General features: G+C 39.7%; 4 long non-coding RNA genes across 10 annotated transcripts; all 4 read left to right on the top strand.

Moving 5' to 3' along the window:
- The first annotated feature begins 58 nt into the window (after positions 1-58).
- LOC118819569 lies at positions 59-2,606 on the top strand. Of its 2 annotated transcripts, XR_005008170.1 has the most exons (4): positions 59-277; positions 436-496; positions 729-815; positions 912-2,606. It is a non-coding gene; the product is annotated as an uncharacterized LOC118819569 (long non-coding RNA). The 2 variants fall into 2 exon arrangements; XR_005008169.1 differs by having other exon boundaries at positions 729-2,606.
- A 1,130-nt stretch (positions 2,607-3,736) lies between these two features.
- On the top strand, positions 3,737-5,004 carry LOC118819454. Its single transcript, XR_005008158.1, has 3 exons — positions 3,737-3,913; positions 4,073-4,133; positions 4,366-5,004. It is a non-coding gene; the product is annotated as an uncharacterized LOC118819454 (long non-coding RNA).
- A 43-nt stretch (positions 5,005-5,047) lies between these two features.
- On the top strand, positions 5,048-8,482 carry LOC118819452. 5 transcript variants are annotated; one of them, XR_005008154.1, is made up of 4 exons: positions 5,048-6,311; positions 6,544-7,035; positions 7,268-8,269; positions 8,429-8,482. It is a non-coding gene; the product is annotated as an uncharacterized LOC118819452 (long non-coding RNA). The 5 variants fall into 5 exon arrangements; XR_005008155.1 differs by lacking the exon at positions 8,429-8,482 and having other exon boundaries at positions 5,048-5,367; positions 5,527-6,311; positions 7,268-8,419; XR_005008153.1 differs by lacking the exon at positions 8,429-8,482 and having other exon boundaries at positions 6,544-6,630; positions 6,727-7,035; positions 7,268-8,419.
- A 355-nt stretch (positions 8,483-8,837) lies between these two features.
- LOC118819453 lies at positions 8,838-12,120 on the top strand. Of its 2 annotated transcripts, XR_005008157.1 has the most exons (8): positions 8,838-9,218; positions 9,451-9,537; positions 9,634-9,722; positions 9,882-9,942; positions 10,175-10,261; positions 10,359-10,672; positions 10,905-11,177; positions 12,067-12,120. It is a non-coding gene; the product is annotated as an uncharacterized LOC118819453 (long non-coding RNA). The 2 variants fall into 2 exon arrangements; XR_005008156.1 differs by lacking the exon at positions 12,067-12,120 and having other exon boundaries at positions 10,905-11,310.
- Positions 12,121-13,969: the final 1,849 nt, after the last annotated feature.

The raw sequence follows: 13,969 nt of genomic DNA, 5'->3' as shown, positions 1-13,969 counted from the left end.
CCCAGAGAGTGATGCTGTGTTTATGGAAAGCATCTCTTCAAAATTGGAGGAGGCTGCGTTTGAAGATCCTGAGTCTAGGTTTGCTGAGATGGTGAGAACGTTGTCTTTATATGTGTTTGTACTTGGTGTAAATGTTACAGCAAATGTTTTTGTGCAGAACATCATCTTTTTTGCTCCTGTGTTTGTAGGGATTGCCAGTTGCAATGTGATCACACCGCCTATTAGGAGATGCCAGTCAGTCCAGTAGTGCATCATGTCTGCTGGACTGACTGGTGCTGTAAGTATATTTCCTGTCAATCTTCCATATTTGACTACTTTTAGTATTGAAGTATTCTTTGTGTAGATGAGAAAAACAAATACAGTCCATTTGATTTTACATGTCTGTCTTTTCTCCCTCTGTTTATCTGTATGTGTGTGTCTGGTCCCACTACACAGATGTGTACAGATGATCCGGACTGGCAACAGGAAACTTTCAGAACTGACACTGAGTGACAAGGTAACACAGTATAGCAATAGCAACGCCAGCACATGTTCAGTACTCAAAATGTAAAGACATGCACCTATTTCCTTATCAAGTAACACTTCTTACTGTTTCTCAGACACAGTCTCAGTCTTTATGTCTAGGCTAAAAACCTACATGTTTAGTCAAACCTTTGATTATTTGGTGAATTTGCTTTGAGAGGTTTTGTTTGCCTCCTTTGACAAGCGTCTGTAACTCTGTCTCCCAGAGAGTGATGCTGTGTTTTCTGGAACGCATCTCTCCAAATTTGGAGGAGGCTACGTATGAAGATCCCGAGTCTAGGTTTGCTGAGATGGTGAGAACGTTGTCTTTATATGTGTTTGTACTTGGTGTAAAAGTTACAGCAAATGTTTTTGTGCAGAACATCATCTTTTTGCCCCTGTGTTTGTAGGGATTGCCAGTTGCAATGTGATCACACCGCCTATTAGGAGATGCCAGTCAGTCCAGTAGTGCATCATGTCTGCTGGACTGACTGGTGGTGTAAGTATATTTTCCTGTCAATCTTCCATATTTGACTACTTTTAGTATTGAAGTATTCTTTGTGTAGATGAGAAAAACAAATACAGTCCATTTGATTTTACATGTCTGTCTTTTCTCCCTCTGTTTATCTGTATGTGTGTGTCTGGTGGAGTCCCACTACACAGATGTGTACAAATGACCCTGAAAGGCAAAAGTAAACTTTCAGAACTGACACTGAGTGAAAAGGTAACACAGTATAGCAATAAGAACACCACAACATGTTCAATATTCAACATGTAAAGACATGCGTCTGTTTCCTTATCAAATAACACTGCTTACTGTTTCTCAGACACAGTCTCAGTCTGTAAGTCTAGGCTGAAAACCTACATGTTTAGTCAAACCTTTGATAATTTGGTGAATTTGCTTTGAGAGGTTTTGTTTGCCTCCTTTAACAAGCGTTTATAACTCTGTCTCCCAGAGAGCGATGCTGTGTTTTCTGGAAAGCATCTCTCCAAATTTGGAGGAGGCTACTTATGAAGATCCTGAGTCTAGGTTTGCTGAGATGGTGAGAACGTTGTCTTTATATGTGTTTGTACTTGGTGTAAATGTTACAGCAAATGTTTTTGTGCAGAACATCATCTTTTTTGCTCCTGTGTTTGTAGGGATTGCCAGTTGCAATGTGATCACACCGCCTATTAGGAGATGCCAGTCAGTCCAGTAGTGCATCATGTCTGCTGGACTGACTGGTGCTGTAAGTATATTTTCCTGTCAATCTTCCATATTTGACTACTTTTAGTATTGAAGTATTCTTTGTGTAGATGAGAAAAACAAATACAGTCCATTTGATTTTACATGTCTGTCTTTTCTCCCTCTGTTTATCTGTATGTGTGTGTCTGGTCCCACTACACAGATGTGTACAGATGATCCGGACTGGCAACAGGAAACTTTCAGAACTGACACTGAGTGACAAGGTAACACAGTATAGCAATAGCAACGCCAGCACATGTTCAGTACTCAAAATGTAAAGACATGCACCTATTTCCTTATCAAGTAACACTTCTTACTGTTTCTCAGACACAGTCTCAGTCTTTATGTCTAGGCTAAAAACCTACATGTTTAGTCAAACCTTTGATTATTTGGTGAATTTGCTTTGAGAGGTTTTGTTTGCCTCCTTTGACAAGCGTCTGTAACTCTGTCTCCCAGAGAGTGATGCTGTGTTTTCTGGAACGCATCTCTCCAAATTTGGAGGAGGCTACGTATGAAGATCCTGAGACTTTGTTTGCTGAGATGGTGAGAACATTGTCTTTATATGTGTTTGTACTTGGTGTAAAAGTTACAGCAAATGTTTTTGTGCAGAACATCATCTTTTTTGCTCCTGTGTTTGTAGGGATTGCCAGTTGCAATGTGATCACACCGCCTATTAGGAGATGCCAGTCAGTCCAGTAGTGCATCATGTCTGCTGGACTGACTGGTGCTGTAAGTATATTTTCCTGTCAATCTTCCATATTTGACTACTTTTAGTATTAAAGTATTCTTTGTGTAGATGAGAAAAACAAATACAGTCCATTTGATTTTACATGACTGTCTTTTCTCCCTCTGTTTATCTGTATGTGTGTGTCTGATGGAGTCCCACTACACAGATGTGTACAGGTGACTCTGACAGGCAACAGGAAACTTTCAGAACTGACACTGAGTGACAAGGTAACACAGTATAGCAATAGCAACGCCAGCACATGTTCAATACTCAAAATGTAAAGACATGCACCTATTTCCTTATCAAGTAACACTTCTTACTGTTTCTCAGACACAGTCTCAGTCTTTATGTCTAGGCTAAAAACCTACATGTTTAGTCAAACCTTTGATTATTTGGTGAATTTGCTTTGAGAGGTTTTGTTTGCCTCCTTTAACAAGCGTCTGTAACTCTGTCTCCCAGAGAGTGATGCTGTGTTTTCTGGAACGCATCTCTCCAAATTTGGAGGAGGCCACGTATGAAGATCCTGAGACTTTGTTTGCTGAGATGGTGAGAACATTGTCTTTATATGTGTTTGTACTTGGTGTAAAAGTTACAGCAAATGTTTTTGTGCAGAACATCATCTTTTTGCCCCTGTGTTTGTAGGGATTGCCAGTTGCCACATGATCACTCCATGTATTAGTAGATGCCAGTCAGTCCAGTAGTGTATCATGTCTGCTGGACTGACTGGTGCTGTAAGTATATTTTCCTGTCAATCTTCCATATTTGACTACTTTCATTATTTAAGTATTCTTTGTGTAGATGAGAAAAACAAATACAGTCCATTTGATTTTACATGTCTGTCTTTTCTCCCTCTGTTTATCTGTATGTGTGTGTCTGGTGGAGTCCCACTACACAGATGTGTACAAATGACCCTGAAAGGCAAAAGTAAACTTTCAGAACTGACACTGAGTGAAAAGGTAACACAGTATAGCAATAAGAACACCACAACATGTTCAATACTCAAAATGTAAAGACATGCACCTATTTCCTTATCAAGTAACACTTCTTACTGTTTCTCAGACACAGTCTCAGTCTTTATGTCTAGGCTAAAAACCTACATGTTTAGTCAAACCTTTGATTATTTGGTGAATTTGCTTTGAGAGGTTTTGTTTGCCTCCTTTGACAAGCGTCTGTAACTCTGTCTCCCAGAGAGTGATGCTGTGTTTTCTGGAACGCATCTCTCCAAATTTGGAGGAGGCCACGTATGAAGATCCTGAGACTTTGTTTGCTGAGATGGTGAGAACATTGTCTTTATATGTGTTTGTACTTCTTGTAAAAGTTACAGCAAATGTTTTTGTGCAGAACATCATCTTTTTGCCCCTGTGTTTGTAGGGATTGCCAGTTGCAATGTGATCACACCGCCTATTAGGAGATGCCAGTCAGTCCAGTAGTGCATCATGTCTGCTGGACTGACTGGTGCTGTAAGTATATTTTCCTGTCAATCTTCCATATTTGACTACTTTTATTACTTAAGTATTCTTTGTGTAGATGAGAAAAACAAATACAGTCCATTTGATTTTACATGTCTGTCTTTTCTCCCTCTGTTTATCTGTATGTGTGTGTCTGGTCCCACTACACAGATGTGTACAGATGATCCGGACTGGCAACAGGAAACTTTCAGAACTGACACTGAGTGACAAGGTAACACAGTATAGCAATAGCAACGCCAGCACATGTTCAGTACTCAAAATGTAAAGACATGCACCTATTTCCTTATCAAGTAACACTTCTTACTGTTTCTCAGACACAGTCTCAGTCTTTATGTCTAGGCTAAAAACCTACATGTTTAGTCAAACCTTTGATTATTTGGTGAATTTGCTTTGAGAGGTTTTGTTTGCCTCCTTTGACAAGCGTCTGTAACTCTGTCTCCCAGAGAGTGATGCTGTGTTTTCTGGAACGCATCTCTCCAAATTTGGAGGAGGCTACGTATGAAGATCCTGAGACTTTGTTTGCTGAGATGGTGAGAACATTGTCTTTATATGTGTTTGTACTTCTTGTAAAAGTTACAGCAAATGTTTTTGTGCAGAACATCATCTTTTTGCCCCTGTGTTTGTAGGGATTGCCAGTTGCAATGTGATCACACCGCCTATTAGGAGATGCCAGTCAGTCCAGTAGTGCATCATGTCTGCTGGACTGACTGGTGCTGTAAGTATATTTTCCTGTCAATCTTCCATATTTGACTACTTTTAGTATTGAAGTATTCTTTGTGTAGATGAGAAAAACAAATACAGTCCATTTGATTTTACATGTCTGTCTTTTCTCCCTCTGTTTATCTGTATGTGTGTGTCTGGTGGAGTCCCACTACACAGATGTGTACAAATGACCCTGAAAGGCAAAAGTAAACTTTCAGAACTGACACTGAGTGAAAAGGTAACACAGTATAGCAATAAGAACACCACAACATGTTCAATACTCAACATGTAAAGACATGCGTCTGTTTCCTTATCAAATAACACTCCTTACTGTTTCTCAGACACAGTCTTACTCTGTAAGTCTAGGCTGAAAACCTACTTGTTTAGCCAAACTTTTGATAATTTGGTGAATTTGCTTTGAGAAGTTTTGTTTGCCTCCTTTAACAAGCGTTTGTAACTCTGTCTCCCAGAGAGTGATGCTGTGCTTTATGGAAAGCATCTCTCCAAAATTGGAGGAGGCTGCGTTTGAAGATCCTGAGTCTAGGTTTGCTGAGATGGTGAGAACGTTGTCTTTATATGTGTTTGTACTTGGTGTAAATGTTACAGCAAATGTTTTTGTGCAGAACATCATCTTTTTTGCTCCTGTGTTTGTAGGGATTGCCAGTTGCAATGTGATCACACCGCCTATTAGGAGATGCCAGTCAGTCCAGTAGTGCATCATGTCTGCTGGACTGACTGGTGCTGTAAGTATATTTTCCTGTCAATCTTCCATATTTGACTACTTTCATTACTTAAGTATTCTTTGTGTAGATGAGAAAAACAAATACAGTCCATTTGATTTTACATGTCTGTCTTTTCTCCCTCTGTTTATCTGTATGTGTGTGTCTGGTCCCACTACACAGATGTGTACAGATGATCCGGACTGGCAACAGGAAACTTTCAGAACTGACACTGAGTGACAAGGTAACACAGTATAGCAATAGCAACGCCAGCACATGTTCAGTACTCAAAATGTAAAGACATGCACCTATTTCCTTATCAAGTAACACTTCTTACTGTTTCTCAGACACAGTCTCAGTCTTTATGTCTAGGCTGAAAACCTACATGTTTAGTCAAACCTTTGATTATTTGGTGAATTTGCTTTGAGAGGTTTTGTTTGCCTCCTTTGACAAGCGTCTGTAACTCTGTCTCCCAGAGAGTGATGCTGTGTTTTCTGGAACGCATCTCTCCAAATTTGGAGGAGGCTACGTATGAAGATCCTGAGTCTAGGTTTGCTGAGATGGTGAGAACATTGTCTTTATATGTGTTTGTACTTCTTGTAAAAGTTACAGCAAATGTTTTTGTGCAGAACATCATCTTTTTGCCCCTGTGTTTGTAGGGATTGCCAGTTGCAATGTGATCACACCGCCTATTAGGAGATGCCAGTCAGTCCAGTAGTGCATCGTGTCTGCTGGACTGACTGGTGGTGTAAGTATATTTTCCTGTCAATCTTCCATATTTGACTACTTTTAGTATTGAAGTATTCTTTGTGTAGATGAGAAAAACAAATACAGTCCATTTGATTTTACATGTCTGTCTTTTCTCCCTCTGTTTATCTGTATGTGTGTGTCTGGTCCCACTACACAGATGTGTACAGATGATCCGGACTGGCAACAGGAAACTTTCAGAACTGACACTGAGTGACAAGGTAACACAGTATAGCAATAGCAACGCCAGCACATGTTCAATACTCAAAATGTAAAGAAATGCACCTATTTCCTTATCAAGTAACACTTCTTACTGTTTCTCAGACACAGTCTCAGTCTTTATGTCTAGGCTGAAAACCTACATGTTTAGTCAAACCTTTGATTATTTGGTGAATTTGCTTTGAGAGGTTTTGTTTGCCTCCTTTGACAAGCGTCTGTAACTCTGTCTCCCAGAGAGTGATGCTGTGTTTTCTGGAACGCATCTCTCCAAATTTGGAGGAGGCTACGTATGAAGATCCCGAGTCTAGGTTTGCTGAGATGGTGAGAACGTTGTCTTTATATGTGTTTGTACTTGGTGTAAAAGTTACAGCAAATGTTTTTGTGCAGAACATCATCTTTTTGCCCCTGTGTTTGTAGGGATTGCCAGTTGCAATGTGATCACACCGCCTATTAGGAGATGCCAGTCAGTCCAGTAGTGCATCATGTCTGCTGGACTGACTGGTGGTGTAAGTATATTTTCCTGTCAATCTTCCATATTTGACTACTTTTAGTATTGAAGTATTCTTTGTGTAGATGAGAAAAACAAATACAGTCCATTTGATTTTACATGTCTGTCTTTTCTCCCTCTGTTTATCTGTATGTGTGTGTCTGGTCCCACTACACAGATGTGTACAGATGATCCGCACTGGCAACAGGAAACTTTCAGAACTGACACTGAGTGACAAGGTAACACAGTATAGCAATAGCAACGCCAGCACATGTTCAATACTCAAAATGTAAAGACATGCACCTATTTCCTTATCAAGTAACACTTCTTACTGTTTCTCAGACACAGTCTCAGTCTTTATGTCTAGGCTAAAAACCTACATGTTTAGTCAAACCTTTGATTATTTGGTGAATTTGCTTTGAGAGGTTTTGTTTGCCTCCTTTGACAAGCGTCTGTAACTCTGTCTCCCAGAGAGTGATGCTGTGTTTTCTGGAACGCATCTCTCCAAATTTGGAGGAGGCTACGTATGAAGATCCTGAGACTTTGTTTGCTGAGATGGTGAGAACATTGTCTTTATATGTGTTTGTACTTGGTGTAAAAGTTACAGCAAATGTTTTTGTGCAGAACATCATCTTTTTGCCCCTGTGTTTGTAGGGATTGCCAGTTGCAATGTGATCACACCGCCTATTAGGAGATGCCAGTCAGTCCAGTAGTGCATCGTGTCTGCTGGACTGACTGGTGGTGTAAGTATATTTTCCTGTCAATCTTCCATATTTGACTACTTTTAGTATTGAAGTATTCTTTGTGTAGATGAGAAAAACAAATACAGTCCATTTGATTTTACATGTCTGTCTTTTCTCCCTCTGTTTATCTGTATGTGTGTGTCTGGTGGAGTCCCACTACACAGATGTGTACAGGTGACTCTGACAGGCAACAGGAAACTTTCAGAACTGACACTGAGTGAAAAGGTAACACAGTATAGCAATAAGAACACCACAACATGTTCAATACTCAACATGTAAAGACATGCGTCTGTTTCCTTATCAAATAACACTCCTTACTGTTTCTCAGACACAGTCTTACTCTGTAAGTCTAGGCTGAAAACCTACTTGTTTAGCCAAACTTTTGATAATTTGGTGAATTTGCTTTGAGAGGTTTTGTTTGCCTCCTTTAACAAGCGTTTGTAACTCTGTCTCCCAGAGAGTGATGCTGTGTTTTCTGGAAAGCATCTCTCCAAAATTGGAGGAGGCTGCGTTTGAAGATCCTGAGTCTAGGTTTGCTGAGATGGTGAGAACGTTGTCTTTATATGTGTTTGTACTTGGTGTAAATGTTACAGCAAATGTTTTTGTGCAGAACATCATCTTTTTTGCTCCTGTGTTTGTAGGGATTGCCAGTTGCAATGTGATCACACCGCCTATTAGGAGATGCCAGTCAGTCCAGTAGTGCATCATGTCTGCTGGACTGACTGGTGCTGTAAGTATATTTTCCTGTCAATCTTCCATATTTGACTACTTTCATTACTTAAGTATTCTTTGTGTAGATGAGAAAAACAAATACAGTCCATTTGATTTTACATGTCTGTCTTTTCTCCCTCTGTTTATCTGTATGTGTGTGTCTGGTCCCACTACACAGATGTGTACAGGTGACTCTGACAGGCAACAGGAAACTTTCAGAACTGACACTGAGTGACAAGGTAACACAGTATAGCAATAGCAACGCCAGCACATGTTCAATACTCAAAATGTAAAGACATGCACCTATTTCCTTATCAAGTAACACTTCTTACTGTTTCTCAGACACAGTCTCAGTCTTTATGTCTAGGCTAAAAACCTACATGTTTAGTCAAACCTTTGATTATTTGGTGAATTTGCTTTGAGAGGTTTTGTTTGCCTCCTTTGACAAGCGTCTGTAACTCTGTCTCCCAGAGAGTGATGCTGTGTTTTCTGGAACGCATCTCTCCAAATTTGGAGGAGGCCACGTATGAAGATCCTGAGACTTTGTTTGCTGAGATGGTGAGAACATTGTCTTTATATGTGTTTGTACTTGGTGTAAAAGTTACAGCAAATGTTTTTGTGCAGAACATCATCTTTTTGCCCCTGTGTTTGTAGGGATTGCCAGTTGCAATGTGATCACACCGCCTATTAGGAGATGCCAGTCAGTCCAGTAGTGCATCGTGTCTGCTGGACTGACTGGTGGTGTAAGTATATTTTCCTGTCAATCTTCCATATTTGACTACTTTTAGTATTGAAGTATTCTTTGTGTAGATGAGAAAAACAAATACAGTCCATTTGATTTTACATGACTGTCTTTTCTCCCTCTGTTTATCTGTATGTGTGTGTCTGATGGAGTCCTACTACACAGATGTGTACAGGTGACTCTGACAGGCAACAGGAAACTTTCAGAACTGACACTGAGTGAAAAGGTAACACAGTATAGCAATAAGAACACCACAACATGTTCAATACTCAACATGTAAAGACATGCGTCTGTTTCCTTATCAAATAACACTCCTTACTGTTTCTCAGACACAGTCTTACTCTGTAAGTCTAGGCTGAAAACCTACTTGTTTAGCCAAACTTTTGATAATTTGGTGAATTTGCTTTGAGAAGTTTTGTTTGCCTCCTTTAACAAGCGTTTGTAACTCTGTCTCCCAGAGAGTGATGCTGTGCTTTATGGAAAGCATCTCTCCAAAATTGGAGGAGGCTGCGTTTGAAGATCCTGAGTCTAGGTTTGCTGAGATGGTGAGAACGTTGTCTTTATATGTGTTTGTACTTGGTGTAAATGTTACAGTAAATGTTTTGTGCAGAACATCATCTTTTTTGCTCCTGTGTTTGTAGGGATTGCCAGTTGCAATGTGATCACACCGCCTATTAGGAGATGCCAGTCAGTCCAGTAGTGCATCATGTCTGCTGGACTGACTGGTGCTGTAAGTATATTTTCCTGTCAATCTTCCATATTTGACTACTTTTAGTATTGAAGTATTCTTTTTGTAGATGAGAAAAACAAATACAGTCCATTTGATTTTACATGTCTGTCTTTTCTCCCTCTGTTTATCTGTATGTGTGTGTCTGGTCCCACTACACAGATGTGTACAGATGATCCGGACTGGCAACAGGAAACTTTCAGAACTGACACTGAGTGACAAGGTAACACAGTATAGCAATAGCAACGCCAGCACATGTTCAATACTCAAAATGTAAAGACATGCACCTATTTCCTTATCAAGTAACACTTCTTACTGTTTCTCAGACACAGTCTCAGTCTTTATGTCTAGGCTAAAAACCTACATGTTTAGTCAAACCTTTGATTATTTGGTGAATTTGCTTTGAGAGGTTTTGTTTGCCTCCTTTAACAAGCGCCTGTAACTCTGTCTCCCAGAGAGTGATGCTGTGTTTTCTGGAACGCATCTCTCCAAATTTGGAGGAGGCCACGTATGAAGATCCTGAGACTTTGTTTGCTGAGATGGTGAGAACATTGTCTTTATATGTGTTTGTACTTGGTGTAAAAGTTACAGCAAATGTTTTTGTGCAGAACATCATCTTTTTTGCTCCTGTGTTTGTAGGGATTGCCAGTTGCCACATGATCACTCCATGTATTAGTAGATGCCAGTCAGTCCAGTAGTGTATCATGTCTGCTGGACTGACTGGTGCTGTAAGTATATTTTCCTGTCAATCTTCCATATTTGACTACTTTCATTATTTAAGTATTCTTTGTGTAGATGAGAAAAACAAATACAGTCCATTTGATTTTACATGACTGTCTTTTCTCCCTCTGTTTATCTGTATGTGTGTGTCTGATGGAGTCCTACTACACAGATGTGTACAGGTGACTCTGACAGGCAACAGGAAACTTTCAGAACTGACACTGAGTGAAAAGGTAACACAGTATAGCAATAAGAACACCACAACATGTTCAATACTCAACATGTAAAGACATGCGTCTGTTTCCTTATCAAATAACACTCCTTACTGTTTCTCAGACACAGTCTTACTCTGTAAGTCTAGGCTGAAAACCTACTTGTTTAGCCAAACTTTTGATAATTTGGTGAATTTGCTTTGAGAAGTTTTGTTTGCCTCCTTTATCAAGCGTCTGTAACTCTGTCTCCCAGAGAGTGATGCTGTGCTTTATGGAAAGCATCTCTCCAAAATTGGAGGAGGCTGCGTTTGAAGATCCTGAGTCTAGGTTTGCTGAGATGGTGAGAACGTTGTCTTTATATGTGTTTGTACTTGGTGTAAATGTTACAGCAAATGTTTTTGTGCAGAACATCATCTTTTTTGCTCCTGTGTTTGTAGGGATTGCCAGTTGCAATGTGATCACACCGCCTATTAGGAGATGCCAGTCAGTCCAGTAGTGCATCATGTCTGCTGGACTGACTGGTGCTGTAAGTATATTTTCCTGTCAATCTTCCATATTTGACTACTTTCATTACTTAAGTATTCTTTGTGTAGATGAGAAAAACAAATACAGTCCATTTGATTTTACATGTCTGTCTTTTCTCCCTCTGTTTATCTGTATGTGTGTGTCTGGTCCCACTACACAGATGTGTACAAATGACTCTGACAGGCAACAGGAAACTTTCAGAACTGACACTGAGTGACAAGGTAACACAGTATAGCAATAGCAACGCCAGCACATGTTCAATACTCAGAATGTAAAGACATGCACCTATTTCCTTATCAAGTAACACTTCTTACTGTTTCTCAGACACAGTCTCAGTCTTTATGTCTAGGCTAAAAACCTACATGTTTAGTCAAACCTTTGATTATTTGGTGAATTTGCTTTGAGAGGTTTTGTTTGCCTCCTTTAACAAGCGCCTGTAACTCTGTCTCCCAGAGAGTGATGCTGTGTTTTCTGGAACGCATCTCTCCAAATTTGGAGGAGGCCACGTATGAAGATCCTGAGACTTTGTTTGCTGAGATGGTGAGAACATTGTCTTTATATGTGTTTGTACTTGGTGTAAAAGTTACAGCAAATGTTTTTGTGCAGAACATCATCTTTTTTGCTCCTGTGTTTGTAGGGATTGCCAGTTGCCACATGATCACTCCATGTATTAGTAGATGCCAGTCAGTCCAGTAGTGTATCATGTCTGCTGGACTGACTGGTGCTGTAAGTATATTTTCCTGTCAATCTTCCATATTTGACTACTTTCATTATTTAAGTATTCTTTGTGTAGATGAGAAAAACAAATACAGTCCATTTGATTTTACATGACTGTCTTTTCTCCCTCTGTTTATCTGTATGTGTGTGTCTGATGGAGTCCTACTACACAGATGTGTACAGGTGACTCTGACAGGCAACAGGAAACTTTCAGAACTGACACTGAGTGAAAAGGTAACACAGTATAGCAATAAGAACACCACAACATGTTCAATATTCAACATGTAAAGACATGCGTCTGTTTCCTTATCAAATAACACTGCTTACTGTTTCTCAGACACAGTCTCAGTCTGTAAGTCTAGGCTGAAAACCTACATGTTTAGTCAAACCTTTGATAATTTGGTGAATTTGCTTTGAGAGGTTTTGTTTGCCTCCTTTAACAAGCGTTTATAACTCTGTCTCCCAGAGAGTGATGCTGTGTTTTCTGGAAAGCATCTCTCCAAATTTGGAGGAGGCTACTTATGAAGATCCTGAGTCTAGGTTTGCTGAGATGGTGAGAACGTTGTCTTTATATGTGTTTGTACTTGGTGTAAATGTTACAGCAAATGTTTTTGTGCAGAACATCATCTTTTTTGCTCCTGTGTTTGTAGGGATTGCCAGTTGCAATGTGATCACACCGCCTATTAGGAGATGCCAGTCAGTCCAGTAGTGCATCGTGTCTGCTGGACTGACTGGTGGTGTAAGTATATTTTCCTGTCAATCTTCCATATTTGACTACTTTTAGTATTGAAGTATTCTTTGTGTAGATGAGAAAAACAAATACAGTCCATTTGATTTTACATGACTGTCTTTTCTCCCTCTGTTTATCTGTATGTGTGTGTCTGATGGAGTCCTACTACACAGATGTGTACAGGTGACTCTGACAGGCAACAGGAAACTTTCAGAACTGACACTGAGTGAAAAGGTAACACAGTATAGCAATAAGAACACCACAACATGTTCAATACTCAACATGTAAAGACATGCGTCTGTTTCCTTATCAAATAACACTCCTTACTGTTTCTCAGACACAGTCTTACTCTGTAAGTCTAGGCTGAAAACCTACTTGTTTAGCCAAACTTTTGATAATTTGGTGAATTTGCTTTGAGAAGTTTTGTTTGCCTCCTTTAACAAGCGTTTGTAACTCTGTCTCCCAGAGAGTGATGCTGTGTTTTCTGGAAAGCATCTCTCCAAATTTGGAGGAGGCTACTTATGAAGATCCTGAGTCTAGGTTTGCTGAGATGGTGAGAACGTTGTCTTTATATGTGTTTGTACTTGGTGTAAATGTTACAGCAAATGTTTTTGTGCAGAACATCATCTTTTTTGCTCCTGTGTTTGTAGGGATTGCCAGTTGCAATGTGATCACACCGCCTATTAGGAGATGCCAGTCAGTCCAGTAGTGCATCGTGTCTGCTGGACTGACTGGTGGTGTAAGTATATTTTCCTGTCAATCTTCCATATTTGACTACTTTTAGTATTGAAGTATTCTTTGTGTAGATGAGAAAAACAAATACAGTCCATTTGATTTTACATGACTGTCTTTTCTCCCTCTGTGTATCTGTATGTGTGTGTCTCATGGAGTCCCACTACACAGATGTGTACAGATGATCCGGACTGGCAACAGGAAACTTTCAGAACTGACACTGAGTGACAAGGTAACACAGTATAGCAATAGCAACGCCAGCACATGTTCAGTACTCAAAATGTAAAGACATGCACCTATTTCCTTATCAAGTAACACTTCTTACTGTTTCTCAGACACAGTCTCAGTCTTTATGTCTAGGCTAAAAACCTACATGTTTAGTCAAACCTTTGATTATTTGGTGAATTTCCTTTGAGAGGTTTTGTTTGCCTCCTTTGACAAGCGTCTGTAACTCTGTCTCCCAGAGAGCGATGCTGTGTTTTCTGGAACGCATCTCTCCAAATTTGGAGGAGGCTACTTATGAAGATCCTGAGACTTTGTTTGCTGAGATGGTGAGAACATTGTCTTTATATGTGTTTGTACTTGGTGTAAAAGTTACAGCAAATGTTTTTGTG

The sequence above is a fragment of the Colossoma macropomum genome, unplaced genomic scaffold (genome assembly GCF_904425465.1).
Source record: "Colossoma macropomum unplaced genomic scaffold, Colossoma_macropomum, whole genome shotgun sequence".
Classification (NCBI taxonomy): Eukaryota; Metazoa; Chordata; class Actinopteri; order Characiformes; family Serrasalmidae; genus Colossoma; species Colossoma macropomum.
Note: the sequence above shows the minus strand (reverse complement) of the source record. Positions and strands in the feature narration are given on the sequence as shown.